Below are 27935 nucleotides of genomic sequence, written 5' to 3'. Positions count from 1 at the left end.
GAGCATAATAAATAAAATTTGTAAGATGAATTTCAAATTATTGTAATTCAAATTTCTGTCTCATCAGACGTACAGGGTTCTTCCAAAAAATCCCTTTTCAATATCTTGGATTTTTCTTTCTCTTTGACAAAAGTAGGTAAGTTGTCAATGTCAATTTTGAATAGCCAATTGTCAGTAATTGGTACAGAGTACATTAATATTCGGTATATATGTCAATATTCGGAAACACTAAGCAAGTTGTGAATGTTAATTGTGAATCGTCAATTGTCAATAGCCAACTGTGAATGTAAGTTGTTAAGAAAGCTGTAAAGACAAAATAACAAAGTGAAAATATTAAGAATTTTTTCTATTCTTAGAAATTTTTTCAAAATCAAAACACAGTTACTGGAGTATCCAATTCTCAATCACCGAACAACTTCACTTTCTCCCAGGAGCAAAACACTTTGCCATGCCAAGCACTCATGATTGACACCCGGTGAAAACTAAATCACTAGATTTGAGTGATTTTTTTGGTTGACATAATGAATTTCCTAGATAATCTAATAATTTGTGTGCTGGTTTGTTAATTTTTTTTTGGAATACAAATATCACTAGAAATAGTGATGAATCACTAAGGGTGACAAGCCCGCTTGTACTAATGGGCAATAAAGCTCGACCCGGTATCATTAAGATTTTCAACATAATAATAAAGAAGACTCACTGTTTAATTTTTATAGAAGATTGCCCTTTTTTAAATTTGCATGAAATATACTAGATCAGAGGACACAACCATGAGAAATATAATGCGCATCAGCAATAATAAAATTGCTGATAATGGTGAAACATGCGCTCATCGGTGTGTCTATTTCGACCGCAAATTCTAATTTGTAGTGCCCTTTTCAATGGACGAAGCTTAATGGAGGTCAATCTGGGTATCGTTCTACGCCTCATGCATACTGACACTTGAAGCCTCACATGGAACCAGATCAGAATTGCTTTGTAGTCTTGAAGTGTTTTACGTACAACATTTCTCGAAAATGTGAAATAAATTTGCTACCAACAGAGACCAGTATAATGCCTCGATAATTACCACGCTCACTCTTATCACTTTTCTTATACAGTGGTTTAATTAGATTTTTCCTTAAATCGCTAGGTACTTAACCTTTTTCAGAAATCATGTTCATAATCTTCGATAGCTTATTTTTAACATCAGAGCCACCATATTCAAGCAACCCATTTACCAAACTATCAGTACCTGGGACCTCAGTAAAATCAATTTACTTTTATTAGCTTAACATGAAAAACATTTTAAATAATCTTTTTTTCCATTGCTCCCTTAAAATGCACTCTTGTTAAGTGTATTTCAGATTGACTCACCAAACTGAACTTTTACTTTAAGCTATTTTTTTGGTTTCCAGTAAAGTGCATATGGTCCTCTGTCCCGGTTAATGTGAGGGGTGTCATAATTGCACTCATTTGTGGTATAAAGTTTTCAGCATAACAGATACGTATCAATATATTGAGATATATACTTTTTTTTAAAGCCCTTTTTCCTGGAACTGTTTTCTTCTTTTTAAACAAATTCTTTTCTGGTTTATAATATTGAAAAAAATGTCTAAGCAAAAGTTTGAATTTAAGCAATTTATTTGGTTTCCAGTAAAGAAAAATACTGCAAATATTCAACACTTTTTTGGAGAATTGAGGGGGGGGGGGCTAAGGAGCTACGACATCATTCTGTGTTTTGTTTAGGTATATATTGCGTTCGCTGTAAGTTTAGCTTCATTGTTATTGGTAAGTTCTGCTCGTTGTGTTCTGTTTGAAGACTCATGGTGCGTCTAAACATTTCTGTAAATTATGAACTAATCTTAAAAAGTACTTTTTGAAATGAAGAATGAAATTTGCGAATAGTTTCGGAACGATGACTCGTCTCTTTATTGCGGATAAGAACCTATTTTTGTCTATTCACAAGTTTTGTCTCTGGTTCACTCTTTATTTTTACACTATAAGCTCATATAAGATTTATGTATAAGATTTAAGATGGTGTACATACACCAGTAGTCGGCAAACTTATTAGCCAAAGAGCCAAATATGAACGATAAAACAATTTTTAGAGAATTTGGAGCCAAATGTGATTGTTTAGCTAACTTTTTTTGCACCAAACAAGTAGTAGGCTTCAATAAGTAATTAAATAAAAAAAACAAGTTTTTTTAACTGAAAGTAAGGAGCGACATTAAAACTGAAAACGAACAGAAATTACTTCGCATATGAAAGAGGCTGCTTCCTCATCAACGCCCCCTCTTTACGCTAAAGTTTGACTCTGTCTCTCAATTCTTCTTTTTAAAACAGTAAAAAAATTTAGCGTAAAGAGTGGGGCGTTGATGAGGAAGCAGCCTCTTTCATATACGAAGTAATTTCTGTTCGTTTTCAGTTTTAATATCGCTCCTTACTTTCAGTTAAAAAAAAACTTGTATTTTTTATTTAATTTCTGAAGGTTTTTGAATCAATTCATGTTTTGATTTTGGCTCTCCGCAGAGGAATAATTTAAACAAAATTTGCATTTTTTTTTGGCTAAATGGCTTTCTCATAATTTTGATCGAATGATTTTGAGAAAAAAAGAGCGGGGGAGGAAGCCTAGTTGCCCTCCGATTTTTTGGTCAATTAAAAAGGCAACTAACTTTTAATTTTTTACGAATATTTTTATTAGTAAAAGATTTACGTAACTTATAAATTAGCTTACGTAAAGAACTTTTGTATTCTCATATTTTTATTACATATATGAGGGGGTTCGCCCCCTTGTCAGATCCTCGCTCTTTACACTAAAGCTTAAATTTTGTCCCAATTCATTAAGAATGACCCCAGAATCACAAAAGCCGTAGAATAAATAGTTGAAATTACTAAAAATACTTTAACGTAAAGAGCGAGGTAGTAGCAGGAGGTGAGCCCCTCAAATGGGTAATAATTTCTGTTTGTTTTAAGTTTTAATGCTGTTCCTCACTTCCAGCTGAAAGAACTTTTTCATATTTATTTTTTCATTGTGTTTTTAAATAATGCTAGTAAATCCTGCGCTCCCTTCATGGAGATTTTCTTCCCCCATGACAAATTATCGATGGAAAGTTCCCCCAGCATATCCCTCTCTTCTCAACCCTCCCCCAACCAAAAAAATCCTCCTGAAAACGCCTGTACACTTCCCAATAATCATTACTATATGTAAGCATTGGTCAAAGTTTGTAACTTGTTGCCCCTCCCATGGGGACTGTGGGGGAGTAATTCGTCCCCAAAGACATAGTTATAAGGTTTTTCGACTACGCTGAATAAAATGGCTATCTCAGAATTTTGATCCGTTGACTTTGGTAAAATAATTAGCGTGGGAGGGGGCCTAGGTGCCCTCCAATTTTTTTGGTCACTTAAAAAGGGCACTAGAACTTTTCATTTCCGTTAGAATGAGCCCTCTTGCAACATTCTAGGACAACTGGGTCGATACGATCACCCCTGGGAAAAAAAAAAACAAATAAACACGCATCCGTGACCTGCCTTCTGGCAAAAAATACAAAATTCCGCATTTTTGTAGATAGGAGCTTGAAACTTCTATAGTAGGGTTCTCTGATACGCTGAATCTGATGGTATGATTTTCGTTAAGATTCTATGACTTCTAGGGGGCGTTTCCCCCTATTTTCTAAATAACGCAAATTTTCTCAGGCTCGTAACTTTTGATGGGTAAGACTAAACTTGATGAAACCTATATATTTAAAATCAGCATTAAAATGCAATTCTTTTGATGTTGGTATTGGTATCAAAATTCCATTTTTTAGAGTTTTGGTTACTATTGAGCCGGGTCGCTCCTTACTACAGTTCGTTACCACGAACTGTTTGAAACTAGATTTAATACTTAATAAATATTTACTAATGCGAGCAATATGCTTTTATCTCCTTGTAAAGAATAAATTCAGTCAGGTTTGTATATTATTGCTTTTAATTTTGGTACGATCCAAAGTTCTCATCAATAAGACGACTTCTCAGTTTATTCTTGACAATGTTCTTCCTTGAAAAACGCATATATATTCAGAACCGAAAAGGGAAAGAACGACAAACGCAAGCTATTTCTGCTGATAGTAAGAATCAAGGATACTATTCCAAGCGCTGAAACTGCTCATGTCTTCCTTCTCCAAGTAATTCAAAGCAGGCCACTTGTGTTTTGAACTAATGTCACATTTTTTCTTCTCGATATTTCCAATTCAACACAAAGAAGTTCGAATTAATATTACCATATCTCCTTGTTTGTTTTTTTTTTTTTTTTTTTAATTCAGCAGCTGTATTTCAAAGCTACAAATGTCAGTTTCAAAAGAAGACAACTTCAACTCGGTTATCGTAGGAATGAGAGGATTTTTGACAAATGCTAAAGTTGTTCTGCTGTTTTTAAATTTCTGAAACCTGCAGACAAAAGCTTCCCTCATATTTGAAATTATTGTCTTAAAATGGTGCTTATCAATGGAGAAATTATTTTTTTGGTCATGCTTCATCAGGCTTGGAAAGCAAAACAACGTTTCCCTTTTAATACTTTGAGCAAAATGGACATTTTTTTCGAATATTATCGCCTCTTCTAACTTGGAAAAGTTAAGTTTCATTTCCCTTGTAATTTACCATTGTGCTGATATAAATGATGCAAAACGTCTACCATGACATAAAAGTTTTGCATCCACTAATCATTGGTTAGCTCTGGGTGTTGAACGTCCTTCTCAAGGAAAAATGCAATTATCTCTGTATAAAGGGACGAGAAACGTTCTTTCTCGTCTGAAAGAACGGACGAGTGAGAAGTGAGGATTCGTCCCTGAGAAGGGACGAATCGTCCCGTCTCAATCAACAACTTACTACTACTACTACTACTACTAATAACTCACTGCAGCACCAAGCCGCCTGAGGCCAACACAGCTACGCACGCTCCTCCTCCAACCTAATCTATTTAAAGCCTCCCTCTTTACACCCTCCCAGGAAGTTCCCATTTCCTTTAAATCCTTATTTATGACATCCTCCCAACCCAGACAAGGACGACCTGCTTTCCGTGTAGCCCCAGACGGTTGGCCAAAAAGGACAATCTTCGGTAATCTGTCATCCTTCATCCGTAGAACGTGGCCTAGCCATCTCAACCTTTCTTTCATTATAGCCCCAGAAAGCGGGATTGAACCACACTTTTCGTACAACCTACTGTTTGAAATACGGTCAGTCAGCCGGGTACCCAGAACAATCCGTAGGCAATTTCTCTGGAAAACATCTAGTAAATTTTCATCTGCTTTTCGGAGTGTCCATGCTTCAGAGCCATATTTGACCACTGTCATCACTGTAGCTTCCAATATTCTAATCTTGGTTTGTAGGCTTATCTTTCTATTCTTCCAAACTTTTTTTAACTGTGAAAAAACACCCTGAGCTTTAGCTATTCTACTTTTAACATCTTCACTGCTCCCACCATCTTTACTAATAATACTACCAAGGTAACTGAAGCTCCCAACCTGATCAATCTTTTCGTTACCTAAGGTCACCTGTTCATCTTCACTTATTCCTAACCTTAGTGACTTAGTCTTCTTAACATTAATTTTCAAGCCTATTTTAGCACCCTGAACTCGTAAAACCTCTAAAAATTCATTCATTTTGCTCACACTTTCATCTAATATGCTTAAATCATCAGCATAATCTAAGTCCAGGAGCGTTCTTCCTCCCCATTTGATTCCATGGTCTCCAATTGCCTTTCCTGTGCTCCTTAAGACGAAGTCCATCAAAATGATCCATATAAAGGGGGATAGAACACAACCCTGCTTAACTCCTGATTTAATACAAAACCAGTTGCTAACCTCATTTCCTACCTTAACCGCAGCAGTATTATTCTCGTACATAGCGCAAATCACTTTAATGTATTTTTCTGGTATACCATATAACGATAAGACCTTTGTTAACGCTGTTCTATCAACAGAATCGAAAGCTTGCTCATAATCGATAAAACTAAGGACCAAAGGTGTTTGACAACGAAGGGACTTCTCAATTATTAACCTAAGAGTGAAAACATGGTCGACACATCCTCTACCTTTTCTAAAACCACATTGTTCTTCCCTTAAAACTTTGTCTACAGCATGTCTCAGTCTAAAAAGTATCATATTACTCAGTAATTTGCTACCTACAGAGACCAGACTAATGCCTCGATAATTCCGACATTCACTCTTGTCACCTTTCTTATACAGTGGTTTAATTAAGGTTTTCCTAAAATCATTGGGTACTTCCCCTTTTTCAAAAATCATGTTCATAATCTTCAGTAGCTTATTCCTAACCTCAGAGCCACCATATTTAAGGAACTCATTAATCATACTATCAGCACCTGGGGCCTTATTATTTTTTAATCCTTCTAGTACTGTCGCTAATTCTTCCTCACTAAACAAATCTTCCTTCACATCCAAGGTATCACAAACTTTTTCATTTTCATCTATATCTTTTCCTGCAACTGTATCTCGGTTTAGCACATTCTCAAAATGTTCCACCCATCTTTCTTTAACTTTTTCCTTATCACTAATTGTGACCCCATTTCTATCTTTAACTGGGACTAGTCCGGATCGGCTACTCCCTTTCAATTTATTAACATGCCAGTATAATATTTTACTATTATGCCGTCTAGCCGCATCTTCCAGATCCTCAGCAATTTTATCCATCGCCTCCATTTCACATCTCCTTAGTTCATATTTTAATGCTTTCTCCACTTTCTTTACATTCCTTTTGTTTTCATACGACCTATCGCTCAGATAATTCTTATACAAACCCCTTCTACTCTCTATTAAACCTAAAGCTTTTTCACTAATATTCCTAGTTGCTGTCTTAGCACTCTTCCCTAGGACACCATCAGCAACTTCACAAATTGTTTTTCTGAAATTATTCCAACCATCTTCCACATTGTCAAATTTTAAACCCTCAAGTTTAGTACTCAACTGTTCCTGGAATTTTTTTCTCAAATTTTCATCCTGAAGTCTACCAACATCATAACTTCCCGGGAGGGAGTTACTCTTCCGAAATTTCAGCTTTAAATTAACCTTAGACACTACTAGATGGTGATCTTTACTTTTAACATCAATAACGGCACTCCTATACACCCTAGTATCTTGTATTGATCCTGCTAGTCTTCTGTTTACAATAACATAATCAATAAGGTTTGCTGTCTTACCACCACGTGAATACCATGTCAACTTATGGGCCATTTTGTGACCAAACACCGTATTGGTTATAACTAGGTTGTTATACCTACAAAATTGCAAAAGCCTATAGCCATTACTGTTTTCTTTTCCTACACCAAAATTACCTAGGCTAGGATACCATCTATCCCTATTTCTACCAACCTGGGCATTAAAATCTCCTAGCAAAAACACCATATTTCTACCTGGTGCCCTGTCTATTTGCTCCTGTAACTGTAAGTAAAATTCATCTGAGTCACTAGTATCTCCATCAGTTGGTTCAATGGGGGCATATACTACTATAACTGATACCCTAAACTTTTTAGTCATAAAATGAGCAATTAGTATTCTATTATTAATACCTTCCCAGCCTAAACAAGACTTAGCAGCTTCCTTATTCATCATGAGCCCTACTCCCTGTCTATGTACCCCATCCTTCCTTCCTGAGTAAACAAATTCTATGTCACCTAATTTCATGCTTCCTACCCCTGGGATATGAGTTTCTGAAACTCCTAATAAATCCAGTTCAAACCGTCTGAATTCGTCAGTCAAAATGTCGATGCGATAGTCATTTTTTAACGTCGTAACATTCCAAGTTCCAATTTTCATGTTTTTTAAATCTTTGAAATTATTTTGGCCTCAAGAAAAGCAGTGTTATGAAGCAGAAGACCAGCGTACTCACTCTTCATTTCAAATAAAAATTTTTGGAATTGGCTATGATTAAGAAATTTAGCTAAAATTGAGTAGATGACTGTTGCCACTAATTTCGTAAATTTACAAATTTTTTTCCGAGAATGTTTGCTCACAAGGCACTTTTTGATGAATGATAAACAAGTATTTCATGATTAAATTTTTCTTTCAAAATAGTAACAAGCCCTTTTTTTACGCCGGTCATATTTTTGGCCCTATTTGTTGGAAACACCACGATTTTATCGAGGGAATATGATGTTTATCCATACACTCAATTACAGCACTTGCGATATAGTCTCCACTGTCTGACCTTTGAGTGGTAAATAAAAAAAACAACAAGTTTTTTCAACTGAAAATAAGGAGTGAAATTAAAACTTAAAATGAACCAAAAATATTCCGTATATGAAAGGTCTACCCCCTCCTCAACGTCCCGCTCTTTACGCTAAAGTTCGACTCTTTGTCACAGTTCTACTTTTTAAGCAATAAAAAACTTAGCATAAAGAGCGGGACGTTGAGGAGGGGACAACTTCTTTCATATACGGAATAATTTCTGTTTGTTTCAACGCCCATAAATCAGAGACACGATGACCCCTGGAAAAAAAACAAAAACAAAAAAAAAACAAATTAACACGCACCCGTGATCTGTCTTTTGGCAAAAAATAAGAAATTCCACATTTTTGTAGATAGGAGCTTGGAATTTTTGCAATAGGGTTCTTCGATACGCTGAATACGATGGTGTGATTTTCAAGATTCTATGATTTTATGGGGTGTTTCTCCCATTTTCCAAAATAAGGCAAATTTTCTCAGGCTCGTAACTTTTGATGATAAAGACTAAATTTGATGAAACTTATCAAACAGTTCGTGGTAACGAACTGTAGTAAGGAGCGACCCGGCTCGATAGTAACCAAAACTCTAAAAAACGGAATTTTGATACCAATAGTTACATCAAAAGAATTGCATTTTAATGCTGATTTTAAATATATAAGTTTCATCAAGTTTAGTCTTACCCATCAAAAGTTACGAGCCTGAGAAAATCTGCCCTATTTTAGAAAATAGGGTGAAACACCCCCAAAAGTCATAGAATCTTAATGAAAATCACACCATCAGATTCAGCGTATCAGAAAACCCTAATGTACAAGTTCCAAGATCCTATCTACAAAAATGTGGAATTTTGTATTTTTTGCCAGAAGACAAATCACGGATGCGTGTTTATTTGTTTTTTTTTTTTTTTGTTTTTTTTGTTTTTTTTTTCATAGGGGTGATCATATCGACCCAATGGTCCTAGAATTTTGCGAGAGGGCTCATTCGAACGGAAATGAAAAGTTCTAGTGCCCTTTTTAAGTGACCAAAAAATCGGAGGGCACCTAGGCCCCCTCCCACGCTCATTTTTTTCCCAAAGTAGTCGGATCAAAATTCTGAGATAGCCATTTTATTCAGCATAGTCGAAAAACCTTATAACTATGTCTTTGGGGACGACTTACTCCCCCACAGTCCCCGTGGGAGGGGCTGCAAGTTGCAAATTTTGACCAGTGTGCATATATTAATTGTTATTGGGAAATGTAGAGACGTTTTCAAGGGGATTTTTTGGTTGGGAGGGGGAGGTTTGAGAAGAGGGGGCTATGTGGGGGAAATTTTCCATGGAGGAATTTGTCATGGGGGAAGAAGATTTCCATAAAGGGGGCGCAGCATTTTCTAGCATTATTTAAAAAAACAATGAGAAAATAAATATGAAAAAGTTTTTTTAACTGGAAGTATGGAGTAGCATTAAAACTTAAAACGAACAGAAAATATTACGCATATAAGGGGTTCGCCTCCTCCTAATACCTCACTCTTTACGCTAAAGGATTTTTAGTAATTTCAACTATTTATTCTACGGGCTTTGTGATTCAGGGGACAAAATTTAAGCTTTAATGCAAAGAGTTATTGACGAGGTATTGACGAGTGGGCGAACCTTCTCATATACGTAATAAAAACATACGAACATAGAAGTTTGTTACGTAAGCTAATTCGTAAGGTACGTATATCTTCTACTAATGAAAACGTTCGTAAAAACTAAAAGTTCTAGTTGCCTTTTTAAGTACCCAAAAAATTGGAGAGCAACTGGGCCTCCTTCCCCTCCTTTTTTCGCAAAATCATTCGATCAAAACTTTGGGAAAGCCATTTAGCAAAATAAATAAATATACAAATTTCGCTTTAATTATTCATCTGCGGAGAGCCGAAATCAAAACATGGATTAACTAAAAAACGTTCAGAAATTAAATAAAAAAACAAACTTTTTTAACTGAAAGTAAGGAGCGACATTAAAACTTAAAACGAACAGAAATTACCCCGTATATGATAGGGGCTGCTCCTTCTTCAACGTGCTGCTCTTTACGCTAGAGTTTTTACTGTTTTAAAAAGTAGAGTTGAGAGAGAGAGTCAAACTTTAGTGCAAAGAGCAAGGCGTTGAAGAAGGAGCAGCCCCTATCATATACGGGGTAATTTCTGTTCGTTTTAAGTTTTAATGTCGCTCCTTACTTTCAGTTAAAAGAATTTGTTTTTTTTTATTTAATCTATTTAAAATCAGCATGAAAATCCAATTCTTCTGTTAGTATCAAAATTCCGTTTTTTAGAGTTTTGTTTACTATTGACCCGGGTCGCTCCTTACTACAGTTCGTTACCACGAACTGTTTGATAGAAAGGCTAATTTACGTTTGACTCTCGTTTTAAAAATTGTCAACAATAATTACTTTGAAAAATAAATTATGATATGTTTAATTTTTGCAAGTAAAATAGTTCTACCGTAAATAAAAAACCTTTTTCGTCTAAATATTAAGGCTGACCTTCAAAATATCATATGTTATTTGCCAACCTTCGAATTGTTTTATATTGTTCCTTTCTCTTTAAATAAAAGGAGAATGGAAATGGAAAAAGGAAAGAAAAAGAAAAATTTCTCCTCAAAATGTGAAACAAAAGGTTTTTTTTTTTTTTTTCAGGGTTAAGTTCAATTCTGTATGACTATGCAAAATATTCGTTAGCAATTTGACCTTATGAAGACCAATATCAATTTAAAAATATCGCACCGCCCCGATAAAGAATTGATCGGTAATTAACTACGAGCAATAAAATATAACCCATAAATTTTTACGATGCACTTTCATGGATTGTAATAAAATCACAGGAAAACTTTTAAAAATATTATCAGCATTTCCTGCATAGAAAAAGGGAGTCATAAAAAAGAATAGGGGATTACCATTATAATCGTAAGGATTCCAGATGCTGACGAAGTTATCGTTGGCTTTAAGTGTTTTTCACTTTACAGCCTAATCGAAAAAGAATTGTAAATTTTGTGATTTAACTTTTGAAATGAATGCTTATCACATTTAAGCTCTTTTTTCATGTTTAAGATCATTCTCACTTTACGGCTTTGAGTTTGAATTTTACAATCTCCTACTTTATTTGCTTGCATGGCTTCATTGACTTTTAATTCCCATGGATTTTTTTTTTAATTCCAATACAGTAATCATTATCTAATTTATCTGGATGAGTTTATTACTTTAGCTGTGACACTTCATTCTAGCTTTGAATATATATGAAGTATTCATAATGTTAGTAGTGTAACCATAATGCTTTTACCAGCCAGATATCCCATGGAATTCCAGTCCCGACACTTTTTTTAAGATTTCTTCAAGATGCAGGTGCTTGTTACGTAATAAGGAACGTTTTGTTTGCTTATGTTGATGATGACGTAATCTCACGTAACTTGCTAGATCTAACAGTCACTTACCTCATCATTATTTGTGCACTGGAGGAATAAACACCTACATCTTATTTAGTTATCTACATCTTAAGTGGCACCAACAGTATTCTTTTCAGTGCTATATCCCACTTACGAATGGTGGAATTGATAAGAAAAAAAAGCACTTAAATATGAGCAATAGCTGTCGAATGAGCCATTAAATACCACTCTTACAAGTTCTGCTAGCCCAATAGCCCCAGCTTTTCCACTTGAGACATGGCACCAAAAGTGTCATTTTTAGAGCCATTTGGAGCTTGCAAATAGTGGAATTTATAGGAAAAACGTAGATATGAGCAATATCTTTTATATGAGCTATAAAAAATCTTTCTATGATATTCTGGTAGCCTGCTAGTGCCACCTCTTGAAAAATGTCACAAAAAGTACCATTTCATTACCATATGTACATTGCAGATGATGGAATTTGTAAAAAGAATGTAGATGAAAATAGCGACAAAGACCACACTGCCTTTCCATAACAAACAAATACAAAGTAGAGACAATAGGGAAAATCTTTTCAAGACAGTGGAAATCAGTTCCGTGAATATTTCGGCCCTATGTCCAAGGGCCGTCTTCAGCACAATAATTCTCACAATTTGATGTAAGTTCATTTATATATATATATATATATATATATATATATATATATATATATATATATATATATATATATATATATATATATATATATATATATATATATATATATATATATATATATATATATATATATATATATATATATATATATATATATATATATATATATATATATATATATAGTTTCTCTCTTATTCTTGTATTGTGCTGAAGACGGCCCTTGGACATAGGGCCGAAATATTCACGGAACTGATTTCCACTGTCTTGAAAAGATTTTCCCTATTGTCTCTACTTTGTATTTGTTTGTTAAAAATGTAGATATGAGGAATGGCTTTTGAATGAGCCATTAAGCAACTCGCTGTGATGTTCTGGTAGCCCATTAAACCTACTGAAAAAAAACGGGAGAAAGATCAGTGCTAACGATTAAAAAGGGGATTTTTATTGATGCTCAAGGAGGGGAACTATAATTTCCCTGTATTAGGCTTTCGATCACGCTGATTCCAATGGAACACTTTTAATTTTGATCTGATACCAGTTTTGAGAGGTTTCAGGCTGTTTTTCAAAATCACCATAAATTTCTTTTCGCAATTAAAAAAAAAACAAGTTTTTTTAACGGAAAGTAAGGAGCGACATTAAAACTTAAAACGAACAGAAATTACTTCGTATATGAAAGGGGCTGCTTCCTCATCAACGCCCCGCTCTTTAAGCTAAAGTTTGACTCTTTCTCTTAACTCTACTTTTTAAAACAGTAAAAAACTTAAGCGTAAAGAGCGGGGCGTTGATGAGGAAGCAGCCACTTTCATATACGAGGTAGTTTCTGTTCGTTTTAAGTTTTAATGTCCGCTCCTTACTTTCCGTTAAAAAAACTCGTTTTTCTTTATTTAATTTCTGAACGTTTTAGTTTTGGCTCTCAGCAGATGAATAATTAAAACGAAATTTGTATATTTTTTTGGCTAAATGGCTTTCTCATTTTTTTGATCGAATGATTTTAAGGAAAAAGAGCGAGGGAGGAGGCCTAGTTGCCCTCCGATTTTTTGGTTACTTAAAAAGGCAACTAGAACTTTTAATTTTTTACGAATGTTTTTATTAGAAAAGATATAGGTAACTTACAAATTAGCTTACGTAACGAACTTCTGTATTCTCATGTTTTTATTACGTATATGAGGGGTTCACCCCCCTCGTCAGTACCTCGATCTGACCTAATTTCTGTCCTAATTTTGTCCTAATTTCTTAAAAATGACCCCTGAATTACAAAAGCCGTAGAATAAATAGTTGAAGTTACTAAAAATACTTTAGCGTAAACAGCGAGGTATTAGAAGGAGGTGAGCCCATCATATAGGTAATAATTTCTGTTCGTTATAAGTTTTAATGCTGCTCCTTACTTTCAGTTGAAAAAACTTTTTCATATTTATTTTTTCATTGTGTTTTTTTAAGTAATGCTAGGAAATCCTGCGCTCCCTTCATGGAAATTTTCTTCCCCGATGACAAATTCCTCCAAGGAAAGTTCCTCCAACATATCCCCCTCTTCTCAACCCCCCCCCCCCCCCAGCCAAAAAATCCTCCTGAAAACGTCTGCACACTTCCAAATAACCATTACTATATGTAAGCACTGGTCAAAGCTTGTAATTTGTAGCACCTCCCACGGGGACTGCGGGGAAGTAAGTCGACCGCAAAGACATAGTTATAAGGTTCTTCGACTACGCTGAATAAAATGGCTATCTCAGAATTTTGATCCGGTGACTTTGGGTAAATATTTAGCGTAGGAGGGGGCCTAGGTGCCCTCCAATTTTTTGGTCACTTAAAAGGCCACTAGAACTTTTATTTCCGTTAGAATGAGCCCTCTCGCAAGATCCTAGGACCACTGGGTCGATACGATAGCCCCCGGAAAAAAAACAGAAACAAAAAACAAACAAACAAATAAACGCGCATCCGTGATTTGCTTTCTGGCAAAAAATACGAAATTTCACATGTTTGCAGATAGGAGCTTCAAACATGTGCAATAGGGTTCTCTGATACACTGAATCTGATGGTGTGATTTTCGTTAAGATTCTGTGACTCTTAAGGGTTGTTTCTCCCTATTTTCTAAAATAAGGCACATTTTCTCAGGCTCGTAACTTTTGATGGGTAGGACTAAAGTTGATGAAACTTATATATTTAAAATCAGCAGTAAAATGCAGTTATTTCGATGCAGCTATTGGTATCAAAATTCTATTTTTTAGAGTTTTGGTTACTATTGAGCCGGGTCGCTCCTTACTACAGTTCGTTACCAAGAACTGTTTGATAAACTTTATTCCAAGACGAACCGAAATAGTTACCATTCCTGAGTCAGTGTCAGATGGCAATTGTTTCTCACTTGGCAGTGTTTTTTCAAAACGCAAATTTTTAACTTTTGGTTACTATGGGCTGGGGTTCGCTCTTTAATAGGTTGCAACTACCGCTGCAACCATGATAAAAGCAAATGCATCGATTTGTTTCTGTAGATGCTTGAATTATGAACGCTATATTAGTTTGGATAAAATTATTGAAGATGCTAAATTTTAGCTGGCTGGGGGAAAGCTGGGTTATGGAAAGGCCCTATTTCAAATTACGCCCTTATGTGCATGTTGTGGCGTGGGTAAGATTTCGCTCCTAAAAACTGGAAATCTTCTTGTTCAATATCCTCCCTCAACATTCCCTGATAGTTTTAACTCAATGCCCTTTGCTGTTCTTGAGATGTTTCACATACATCCTTTGCAAAAATTTCACATACAACCAAATGCAAAAAATGATTTTTGACCTATTTCAACGTCATCCTCAACATTCCTTGAAAGCTTCAACTTAGACGATTTTTGACCTATTTCAACGTCATCCTCAACATTCCTTGAAAGTTTCAACTTAGATCCCCTAGTCGTTCCTGAGAAGCATTAAAAAAAAAAATGCTGTATGAGAGAAGTAAAGAGCGAAGTTGAAACTTAAAACGAACACAATTATTGATTCACAGTCTATCTAAATAATATCAATAAAACTAGTACAAATAAACAAAATAATCATATTTCCTTATGTTTATAGAATTATAGGAAACTAGCACTGTACTGAAAACACAAAAAAAAAATACGGGAGTTTTGGTACAGTAAAAGCAAACGGATTAAGGACATTTTTAAAATTATAAAAATAAAGCATTTATGATTGTTGCTTAGTTCTTCTGTTCGTTTCATTTGGTAACACTTTTGCACAATGGTTCAGTCTAATGATTGGCTCTCGTTTTGGTTTTGAATTAAATAAAAAAAAAACTAGTTTTTTAGCTGAAAGTAAGGAGCGACATTAAAACTTAAAACGAACAGAAATTACTCCGTATATGAAATGAGTTGTCCCCTCCGCAATCCCTCGCTCTTTACGCTAAAGTTTGACTCTTTGCCACAATTTTACTTTTTAAAACAATTAAAAGCTTTAGCGTAAAGAGCGAGGGATTATGGAGGGGACAACTCATTTCATATACGGAGTAATTTCTGTTCGTTTTAAGTTTTAATGTCGCTCCTTACTTTCAGCTAAAAAAACTAGTTTTTTTTTTATTTAATTTCTGAACGTTTTTAAATTAATGCATGTTTGGTTTTGGCTCTCCGCACATAAATTATTATAATGAAATTTGTATATTAATTCTTTTTTTGGCTAAATGGCTTTCTCTTAGTTTTGATCAGACGATTTTGAGAAATAAGGGGTGGAGAAGGAGGCCTAGTTGCCCTCGAATTTTTCGGTTACTTAAAAAGGCAACTAGAACTTTTAATTTTTAACGAACGTTTTTATTAGTAAAAAATATACGTAACTTAAGAATTAACTTACGTAACAAACTTTCATAATCTTACATTTTTATTATGTATACGAGGGGGTTTGTACCCTCGTTAATACCTCGCTCTTCACTAAATCGTAAGTTTTGTCCCAATTCTTTAAGAATGACCCCTGAATCAGAAAGGCTGTAGAATAAATAGTTGAAATTACTAAAAATACTTTAGCATAAAGAGCAAGGTATTTATCTCCTCCTAAATACCTCGCTCTTTATGCTAAAGTATTTTTAGAACCCCTCATATGCGTAATAATCTCTGTTCGTTTTAAGTTTCAATGCTACTTCTTCCTTTAATTTGAAAAAACGTTTTCATGTTTATTTTTCATTGTTTTCTTATAGTAATGCTAGAGAATCCTGCGCCCTTGTCATTGAATTTTTCTTCCCCATGACAGAGTCCTCCAAGGAAAGATCCTCCAACATAGCCTCCTCTCTTCAGCCCCACCCCCAAACAAAATAAAATCCCCCTGAAAACGTCTGTACACTTCCCAATAACCATTACTATATGTAAACACTGGTCAAAGTTTGTAACTTGCAGCCCTTCCCCCAGGGATTGTGGGGGAGTAAATTATCCCCAAAGACATAGTTATTATGGTTTTCGACTATGCTGAACAAAATGGCTATCTCAAAATTTTGATCTGTTGACTTTGGGAAAAACATGAGCGTGGGAGGGGGCCTAGATGCCCTCCAATTTTTTTCGTCACTTAAAAAGGGCACTAGAACTTTTCATTTCCGTTAGAATGAGCCATCCTGCGACATTCTAGGACCACTTGGTCGATACGATGACCCCTGGGGAAAAGAAAAAAAAAAAAAAAACAAACAAACAAATAAACACGCATCCGTGATTTGCCTTTTGGCAAAAAATTCAAAATTCCACATTTTTGTAGATAGGAGCTTGAAACTCCTACAGTAGGGTTTTCTGATACGCTGAATCGGATGGTGTCATTTTCGTTAAGATCCTACGACTTTTAGGGGGTATTTCCCCCTATTTCCCTAAATAAGGCAAATTTTCTCAGGCTCCTAACTTTTGATGGGTAAGACTAAACTTGATGAAACTTATATTTTTCAGTGTAAAAATTACTTTTTGAATCAGGTTTTTTAGCTCTAGAAAAAAAAAATGTCCAATTTGAAACTCAATGATTAGCCTATTCTAAAATTTTGTTATTCTCCCTCTTTTGTTTAGTCAGTGATTTTTCTGTATTTTTGATTCCCCGGCAAAAGCTTACCCTTCAATATCAAAACGTATTAACATTTTGTGTAAGACAATGTATGCTGGAACAGATTATGTCATGTTCATTAGAATATCATGTTACTAGTCTATTTACGACATTAATAAGGGTATAAATTTACAATAGGGCAAAAAGTAGCCAAAGGGGCCATAGGGCAAAAAAAAAAAAAATCAACAGTCGGACTTATCTGGGAGGATCTTTCCATGGAGGAATTTATAATGAGGGAAAAGAATTTCCATGAAGGATGTGCAGGTTTCCATAGTTCTAAAAACATGGGGAAATATGATTATTTTGTTTATTTGTACTAGTTTCGTTGATATTTGTTAGATAGATTGTAAAGCAATAAACTTATATATTTACATATTTATATTTATAGGAATATATTATATATATATTTATATATATTTATATATTTATGTATTTATATATATTTATATTTATATATTTATATATTTATATATATATATATATATATTTATATATTTATTTATATATTTATATATTTATAGGAATATATTATATATTTATAGGAATATATATATTTATATATTTATAGGAATAGTCACTTATATATTATATAACTTATATATTTAAAATCAGCATAAAAATGCGATTCTTTTGATGTAGCTATTGATATCAAAATTCAATTTTTTATAGTTTTGGTTACTATTGAGCCGGGTCGCTCCTTACTACAGTTCGTTACCACGAACTGTTTGAAAGAACATTTCATGGTTATTTTGTAGGAAAGTTCGAAGTAAAACCATCTTGATAGTATGAGGACTGTAAAGTAGCTTTAAAATTATTAACATAGCTTCAATTTTTCTGTAGTATAGAGAGAAATTACCGGACTTCCAGAGTTCGTCTTGTGGCTTATTTGATCCTCATTTTGAGCAATACCAAAGCGTATTTCTTACAATTTAAGATTGTTTAGTACTCACTATTGGTATTATAGCTGATGAGATCAAAATTTTACCTGATAAATCAATCCAATATTTCTGTATGCTGTTCAGTGTCTTTGCATTTATTAAAAAAGTGTTTATTTCTTAAGATAATTTTAATTGTATACTGGAAGTTGCTGATATCAGAGGTTGTGTAAAACTATAAAGCGCTAGGTTTCCATAGTTCTAAAAACATGGGGAAATATGATTATTTTGTTTATTTGTACTAGTTTCGTTGATATTTGCTAGATAGATTGTAAAGCAATAATTTTTGTTCGTTTTAAGTTTCAACTTCGCTATTTACTTCTCTCAAAAATCTTTGTTTTTTTAAATCAATTTTTGCCTGTTTTTAATTTAAATTTAATTCAGAAGCAACAATGCAACGATCTTTTTATTTTTTCAGGGAGGCAGCCCCCTCATATGCGGGATAATTTTATTCGTTTTAAGCTTTAATATTGCTCCCTTCTTTCAGTTGAAAAAGTTATTTAATTTCTGATGGTTTTTCAAATAATGCCGAGAAATTTATGCTACACAAGATGGTGTACCCATTTTTTGAAAGTAGGCAACCTTGACAGTTAGGAAAGAGGAACTATTTTTCTAAAGAAGATTTTTAAGGTTTTCAAAACCTAAGCAAAATGTTGGTATGTCTAAAATATTTCATTAAAAATCCCCCCCCTGATAAACACCAAAAAACACCAAAAAACATACAGGCTTGGAATAGCACCAAACAAGAGAAAGTTAGAAAGTAACCTGACAACTAGAAAAATATCCAGAAAACAATGAAATAATTGTCTTAATCCTATGATTTCTCTATATACATTACAAATATTAAATAGTTGTGTTAAATATTGTATGAATAAATAAATCTAATAATAAGTTATCCTTGTTTGGAGATACAATTTTGAGTGGTTCCAAAACCATATGCCTACACTTCTCAGATCCCTAAGTGGCAAGGGGTTAGAACACGACGAACTGAACTATGACGGCTGATGATCAAATTTAATTTCTTTGTTTTTGTAGGACCATACTTGTGTAACTTATAGCTATTTTACCAAAGAATATGGAGAGTTATGTCATCACAAAAATCATAGTTCTTGGACCTTATTCAGAAAATACGTTTGTCATTGGCTAGTATGAAACATTGTGTCAATAAAAGTTTCTATTATAAGGAGTGAGAGCATTAAACTATATTTGGTGAAGCTGAACTTTGCAAACAGGAGGAGGGTAGGGGGTACTCCAAGGAATAGTCATTTAGAATTTTGAGATTCAATTATTTGTTATTCTATGAATTTCTTCTTCTTAAGAGCATTCGATATTTTACAAATCATTTTGTGAGCCTCAACGTCGGCTGACCGTGTTGAAGAGTTCGTAGTAAATTCTCCCAGCGGACTAATGCACGTAAAATGCACGTAGATATAAGTGATAGCTTTCAAATTAGCGATTAAACATCTCTCTAAGAAGTTCTATTACCGAACTAGCCCTAGATTTTCCACTTGAGACATGGCACCAATAGTGCCACTTGGCACTTGCAGGCGGTAAAATTTACAGGGAAAAAGTAGATATGAGAAATAGCTTTTATGTGAGCTAGTAAACATCTGTCTAGGATTTTTTAGTAACCCGTTAGCCTCACCCCTTGAGAAATGGCACAGAAAGTGCCATTTTTGTGCCGTATGACACTTGTAGAGGACGGAATTTATAAAAAGCACGTAGATCTGAGAAAGAGTTTGTGAATAAGCTGTTAAGAATCTCTCTATGATGCTCTGGTAAACCGCTAGCCCTGGAAAAAGAGAGAAAAAAAATCGGGAGACAGAGATTAGTGCTATCCATGCAAAAAATTGCACTCCCACACGAACGATTTTTGACTTTGATCCCGTGCTGCATGGCGGGAAACGCCCAAGAGGTCGTCCCCCAACCAGATGGCAGGACACGACAGGTGCCTTCTTAATCATGGCAAATATTCAGGAGGATGTCCACATCCTTGCAAGAGACCGGTCCAAATGGAGGCGCCATGTAGCATCACTCTCGACGCCGGAAGCATTTCGGCAGGAGCAGTAAGTCAAGTAAGTAAGTCAAGTAAGTCTACTATAAGCAATTGTTCGCTCTTTAATAGGTTGCAGCTATCGCTGTAACCATGATCATCTTAATGCCCTTAACTATTCTTGAGATGTAGCAGAGACACCTATTTTATAAGATGCATTTAGTGCATTTTGATGTACGGTAGTTCATTATACCCGTCAACCTTCAATGAGAGTTTCAACTTAATACACTTGGTAATTCAAGAGATGTTGCCACTTGATATACTTGGCCATTCAAAGCAAAATAATTAACGAATTGAACAAATTAATCCCTTTGCTTGGAATCCACGCCGTTCAAAATTTGCTGCGTTTTGTTTCATTTTGTTCTTAAAGGCAGTTACTCTTTTTAATTTAAAACCTTTTTGTTTACAATAAATTTATTTATAACAAAATGTATTCTAAATGTATTCTATTACCCCCCCCCCCTATACAACAATTTTGGTATCTGCTCCTCCCCCCCTCAATCTGCAAAATTTTCAGTGAGCACCCTTGTAGCCTCCATTACATTCTTTGTTAATGAACAGAAAATCAATAAAAGAAAGTAATTTTTCAAATGAAAGCAAGTATCATTGCTAAAACTTGAAAAAAAACAGAAATCATTCTACTTATAAGGGGAGGGGGCTTCCCATTTTCATCTTTCACCCTTTACGCTGAAGCTTAATTGTGCTTCTTGTGCTTGAGCGGGAGACTGAGGAGGGGAGAATCCCCCTCATATACGAAATAATTTTTGCTTCTTTTAAGTTTTAATGTTGCGCTTTACTTTTATTTCAGCAGTCACTTTTAGTTTATTTGTTGGCCACTCTAGAAGGAAGTATAATAGAATTCTGAAAACCAACATAATGAATTCTAAAATGCTAACTTGGGTACATAATTCCTAAAAGCGCTTAACTTAGTTTAGCTCATACCTAACGATAGACCAAATTATAAAAGACCCCAAATTATATATATTCATGAATTTCTTGAAACATGATATACAAATAAAATAGTACCGTTGGATTCCTTATTTTCTGCAAAGTTTATTTCCGTTTTTAAATATATTTTTTCAAATATTTTAAATTATAGTTTTAATTACAACTATATTGCTCACACTCAGACAAAACTAAATTTTATACAAATTGAACCCCAAAGACCTATAATTCAAGAGCTGATGACTTATCACGAGATCAATTAAAGGATAAATATACTATTAGGTGTATATCTGAGACCATCAGGGAGAAAGAGATAAACCGTCAGAGCAGTAACCAAAATATTTAGAAATGGCATACAGTAAGACATCTAATGGTACTATTTTTACTTTTATAGCATGTCTCAGAAATTTCCTGAGAGTATATAATTTGGGCTATATATTTAAGCATTAGAGGGGAGGGGGGTAAAATAAATTAACCCGGAGTTAGAGATGATATAAGTAGGCACTTTAATTCTTTTTTTTTATAATCGCACTGTTTCCTTCTGGAAAAGCCAGCCACTAAACTGGAACCAAGGAACCTTTTGTTATTTATTTATAAAACTACATTAACTTAAAGACTTTGTAAAACATAAGACATAAATGATCGAATTAACAAAATATAATAAGCGCTTACCGTTATTGTTCAGACTTCCAGCCACAGTCAGGGTTGGCACCCAGTGACAAAAATCGCTAGATTCTTGAAAAAAAACACTAAATTAGCACACAAATCGCTAGATTATTGACTAGAAATCACTAGAATTAAAGTACTCTTCATCATTGTAATTAAGAATCGTTTCGTTTCTTTACCATTTTCTATAGAAAGGAGGTAGAATTCCCACTAGATATGGAACAATACTTTTAGATTGATATTTTTCCCTAGTGAAAATTACCCTTTAAGTGCCCTTCGTATTTTTACGCAGACAATAACACAAAATCCTTGCTTCCTCCCTGTATTTTCCCAAATTGGTACCCTTGGCTTATACCCCGATCGCTGAAAATTGGTTATCGGTGACCTAATCGAAATTTTTACTCGTTCTTTTTAATTTTCTTTCCTTGTCGATTCAAGACTCCAGTTTTTCCCAAAAAAATTTAGATACTATTTAGTATCTACTCAAGAGTATCTAAAAATTTAGATACTCTAGCTGAGCTAGTATACTATTTAATTTTAACCCTAGCTGAGCTAGTATAATTACTGGAACACAAGCGACAATTTTGAAAATGGCCTTTTCATATTTTCATGGACAAAATTTGGCCCAATCTTCACAAATTTTGATAAACATCAGTCTTGTTGCCTCTTTAATAAAAAAAGAAGTACTTTTCAATTATGCGTAACACACCCAAGAAACAAGTTATGTTAATCTTAATGAAATATACCAAAATATGATGAAAATAACATACTTTAGTTTATATAGTAATATAATTTGGACTTTATATTTGCACATTACGGGAGAGAGAGGGGGATAAAGTAGCATAGCCTAACCTTACTCCCACCATTTGATGTGCAAATATATTGCCCATACAATTCCAATGCATTCTATCAACCGTTATTTGTCTTTATGGCTATGAAACCGGTTTTCATAGATCCACCTATCCTCAGGGGCTGAGTGATTCATGTTAAATCTAAAGCTATAGTTTTGGAACCTTTAAACTATCCTAAACAAAATGGCTATTTCAAACGTTTGATCAAATAATTTGGGAAAAAGGGTCGTGGAAGAGGGCTAGCATTCGTCTGATCTTATTGGTCAAACAAAAGAGCACCAGAAACTTTAATTTCTTTTCAAATGAACCCTAAACCAATGTCCTAAGACCGTTGGTTCGATACGACCACCTATGGGGAGAAAAAAAGCAACAAATTAACACGCGTCTGTGATTTTTCTTCTGACAATACGCCGAATCTAATGGTTTGATTTAAACGGAAATTCTTTTACTTTTACTGGGTGTTTTCTCCCTCTTTGAAGAATCAGGTGAATTTTTGCAGTTTCGTAGCCTTTATAGTTAAAACTAAGCTTAATGATCAATTTACGTCAATTTGAAAATAAACTGTATTTTGTTTTTGTCTTTTCTAGCACCACTGAAGGTATCAAACAATATTCTGAAGAAACTTAGCGCAAATATCATCTAAACTATTTGAAATAAATATTATTTACATAGTAACTAATTTTTAGCAAATCTGCTTGAATAGTTTTTGACTAGTCATTAAAAATATAGAATCTGAAAAGCAAAAGTTTCATCATTACAGGTCAAAACTTCATCAATCTAAGATGAGGGCTTTCGCTCAGGGGAATTCGATTCCTGAAACTCCTGACAAATTAGTGATTCGAAAACAGCAGCCTCTTCCTAAGTTCCAGAGACAATTAAATATTAGGAGAGTCAGACCCAGGGGCAATAGTTGTTTATTAGACCTATACTTGATCTGATCAAACTTCAAAAGGGAAACTTATGGAGTGAATAATTAACGTTGTTCAATACTTCTAAGGAATTTCGCAATAGATAGCAAACATAGTTTGTCTACTATTAAAAAGCCGTTTTTCTTTTGCTTCTATTATGTTGTTGTTTTCTTGCAATTCTTTTCAAGACAGCCTACGGCTTGTCTTTTGCTTATTGTCTCACTATAAAACGAAAAATTTGACAAAAAAAAAACAAACAATCACAGCAGATGTCTTCAGCGGACAATCAGCGGATGGTAACCTACAGCTTGTCTTTTGTCTATTGTTTTACCATAAAACGATAAATTTGACAAAAAAAAAAAAAAAAAAAAAAACAATCACAGCGGATGCCTTCAGCGGACAATCAGCGGATGATAACCTACAGCTTGTCTTTTCTCTATTGTTTTAGCATAAAACGAAAAATTTGACAAAAAACAAAACAAAAAACAATCACAGCGGATGTCTTCAGCGGACAATCAGCGGATGATAACCTACAGCTTGTCTTTTGTCTATTGTTTTACCATAAAACGATAAATTTGACAAAAAACAAAAAAAAAAAACAATCACAGCGGATGCCTTCAGCGGACAATCAGCGGATGATAACCTACAGCTTGTCTTTTGCCTATTGTTTTACCATAAACGAAAAATTTGACAAAAAAAAAAAAAAAAAAAAAAAAAAAAAAAAAAAAAAATCACAGCGGATGTCTTCAGCGGACAATCAGCGGATGGTAACCTAGAGCTTGTCTTTTGTCTATTGTTTTACCATAAAACGAAAAATTTGACAAAAACAAAACAAAAAACAATCACAGCGGACGTCTTCAGCGGACAATCAGCGGATGATAGCCTACAGCTTGTCTTTTGTCTATTGTTTTACCATAAAACGAAAAATTTGACAAAAAACAAAACAAAAAACAATCACAGCGGATGTCTTCAGCGGACAATCAGCGGATGATAACCTACAGCTTGTCTTTTGTCTATTGTTTTACCATAAAAAGTAAAATTTGACGAAAAAAAACAAACAAATAACAATCACAGCGGATGCCTTCAGCGGACAATCAGCGGATGGTAACCTAGAGCTTGTCTTTTGTCTATTGTTTTACCATAAAACGAAAAATTTGATAAAAAACAAAACAAAAAACAATCACAGCGGATTTCTTCAGCGGACAATCAGCGGATGATAACCTACAGCTTGTCTTTTGTCTATTGTTTTACTATAAAACGAAAAATTTGACAAAAAACAAAACAAAAAATAATCACAGCGGATGTCTTCAGCGGACAATCAGCTGATGGTAACCTACAGCTTGTCTTTTCTCTATTGTTTTAGCATAAAACGAAAAATTTGACAAAAACAAAACAAAAAACAATCACAGCGGATGTCTTCAGCGGACAATCAGCGGATGATAACCTACAGCTTGTCTTTTGTCTATTGTTTTACCATAAAATGAAAAATTTGACAAAAAACAAAACAAAAAACAATCACAGCGGATGTCTTCAGCGGACAATCAGCGGATGGTAACCTACAGCTTGTCTTTTGTCTATTGTTTTACCATAAAACGAAAAATTTGACAAAAAACAATCACAGCGGATGTCTTCAGCGGACAATCAGCGGATGATAACCTACAGCTTTTCTTTTGCCTGTTGTTTTACCATAAAACGAAAAATTTGACGAAAAAAAAAACAAACAAAATACAATCACAGCGGATGCCTTCAGCGGACAATCAGCGGATGATAACCTACATCTTGTCTTTTGCCTATTGTTTTACCATAAAACGAAAAATTTGACGAAAAAAACAAACAAAAAACAATCACAGCGGATGTCTTCAGCGGACAATCAGCGGATGATAACCTACAGCTTTTCTTTTGCCTATTGTTTTACCATAAAACGAAAAATTTGACGAAAAAAAAACAAACAAAAAACAATCACAGCGGATGCCTTCAGCGGACAATCAGCGGATGATAATCTACAGCTTGTCTTTTGTCTATTGTTTTACCATAAAACGAAAAATTTGACGAAAAAAACAAACAAAAAACAATCACAGCGGATGTCTTCAGCGGACAATCAGCGGATGATAACCTACAGCTTTTCTTTTGCCCATTGTTTTACCATAAAACGAAAAATTTGACGAAAAAAAAACAAACAAAAAACAATCACAGCGGATGCCTTCAGCGGAAAATCAGCGGATGGTAACCTACAGCTTGTCTTTTGTCTATTGTTTTACCATAAAACGAAAAATTTGATAAAAAAAACAATTTATCCTCATAAAATCCTAAGAAGGGGGGGGGAGATTAATGCCAGAATTGCCTCTCACTCAACTGGACTTAAAATGGACTCAATTGGAATTAAAATGGAGTAGTTGTGGGCATCAAGCCATGGCTAATTGTGGAAAAAGCCAAGACCGATAGTCCAATTAAGTGAAAGGCAATTCTGGCATTAACCCCCCCCCCCTTATTAGGATTGTATAAAAATGATTTTGGTTCATTTGTTAATAGATATGTCTATCTATTATCCGTCCGTGCGTCATTCCTAGGGAAGTAGAACCTGGTCTTGTTTTCGCCATCAATTTCTTTAGCACGGGATTAAAGTATACATGGATTAAAAAAAAAAATATATATTAATAAGAGTAATAAAAAAAACTGGGAATAGCACTAGCTCTAATGACCAAGATACAACAGTAAGAAAACAAAATAAATTAACTCTAGTGTTCCTTTTTAGTATTTTTTTCTTCTTCTTTCATTTCAGTGTTGATATTTTGTCTGTTTTTATCCGAGTTTCATTCAACGATCTGAATTCATAATTTGTTTCATCAGCAGCAACAATAAGAAAAAGAATCGACCTGTTTAGAAAATAGGCTACTGGTAACTTTGGAAATTCTTGTAAAAATAGTAAGTCTGAGGAGGGGGGGAGGAGATTGACTTCAGAGGACATTATTCTCGTTTCGACTTATATCTGTCTTACTGTAATTTTATTGCTGGCACTGCATGTTTGGAAAAGGAGATTGTATACTATGTATTAGGGCTGTAATGGTTCTCTAAGAATCTATTATACGGCATACTTTGAATCCATTTGTATTTGAAAATATTTTTAGATTACGTGTGGTATCCCAAGAGTTTGGCCGCCATGTAGGCCTACACCAAAACTAGTTACCCCTTTACAACTTGGTAAGGTAGCACAAATTATACTGCTACTATCTCACGTACATGAACATCTAATATAATATTCATTTTTTGATTAACAAATAAGAAGTTTATTTGTGTAATATTTGCAAATCTTAACTGACTTTCATAAAATCAGATGTTTACGCAGGCCCCTGGCTAAAAAAAACTACGGCTATAATTCCTAAGAGAAATTATTATATAATTATTATAATTATAATTATCATGAAAAGAGAAATCACCAATGCAACAGCACAAAAAAAAAAAAAAAAAAAAAAAAAAAAAAAAAAAAAAAAAAAAAAAAAAAAGAGACAGAAGGAGAAAAGGAAGACTGTTTTCCTAAATTAGTGATTAATATAGACCAGCACTTGAATGAGGCCTTAACCCTACTCATCCATACAATCACATAGGTCAAACAGCATAGCCATACACAATTAACCATAAAGAATAATCCATGGACAGGCAGTCATTTCGTCAATAAGCATAAGTCGTCACTTACCAAACAATAGAAAAAATAATATAGACAAATAATTCAGAGGCAACAACCCAACACAAGGGCTCATCAGGAGAATACACTGGCCTATATAGGGTTTCGCCACTTTATATAAATTATATAATTATTATTGGATATTATTGTTTCTCTTCTGAAGACTCAAACGGAATGGAAAAATTTTACAGAAAATAATTTTAACTCCTCATAATGCCGCCATAAAGAATATTCAGATTATACCCTCTGCGTATTATTAATATTTGGAATTATAACTCTATGCTTATTTCCAAGCACACCATCAGACAATAAAATGTATGTTCTTTTCTCTGAATTTGACGTCAGCGATTTTGGAAGTGGATTTTCGCTCGAGCCATAATAGTAGAACAGTGCTTACCAGAACAAATTGTAGCATCTATTTGACAAGCCAGAGTAATTATGTTTATGATTTTCTGATAGATTTTTACCTCTAGCAATGGATACCTGAAATGGTGATAAATAATCATTAATTGAAATATGATGCTCCTTCATGTGATGCTGCGGAGCAACACTTTTACTTTGATAGCCTCTTTTTCTGTCGCAACCTTTAATTTGTTGGCTTTAAAGGTACCACCCGTCAACAGG

The 27935-nt window shown here is 34.2% G+C and overlaps 1 long non-coding RNA gene across 1 annotated transcript; it reads right to left on the bottom strand.

The window, feature by feature from the left end:
• Positions 1-193: 193 nt before the first annotated feature.
• LOC136024981 (uncharacterized) lies at positions 194-27776 on the bottom strand. Its single transcript, XR_010616990.1, has 3 exons — positions 27709-27776; positions 21880-21942; positions 194-303 (listed from the first exon to the last, which is right to left on the bottom strand). It is a non-coding gene; the product is annotated as an uncharacterized LOC136024981 (long non-coding RNA).
• Positions 27777-27935: the final 159 nt, after the last annotated feature.

The sequence above is a fragment of the Artemia franciscana genome, chromosome 3 (genome assembly GCF_032884065.1).
Source record: "Artemia franciscana chromosome 3, ASM3288406v1, whole genome shotgun sequence".
Lineage (NCBI taxonomy): Eukaryota > Metazoa > Arthropoda > Branchiopoda > Anostraca > Artemiidae > Artemia > Artemia franciscana.
This window is presented reverse-complemented; position numbering and strand designations above follow the sequence as displayed.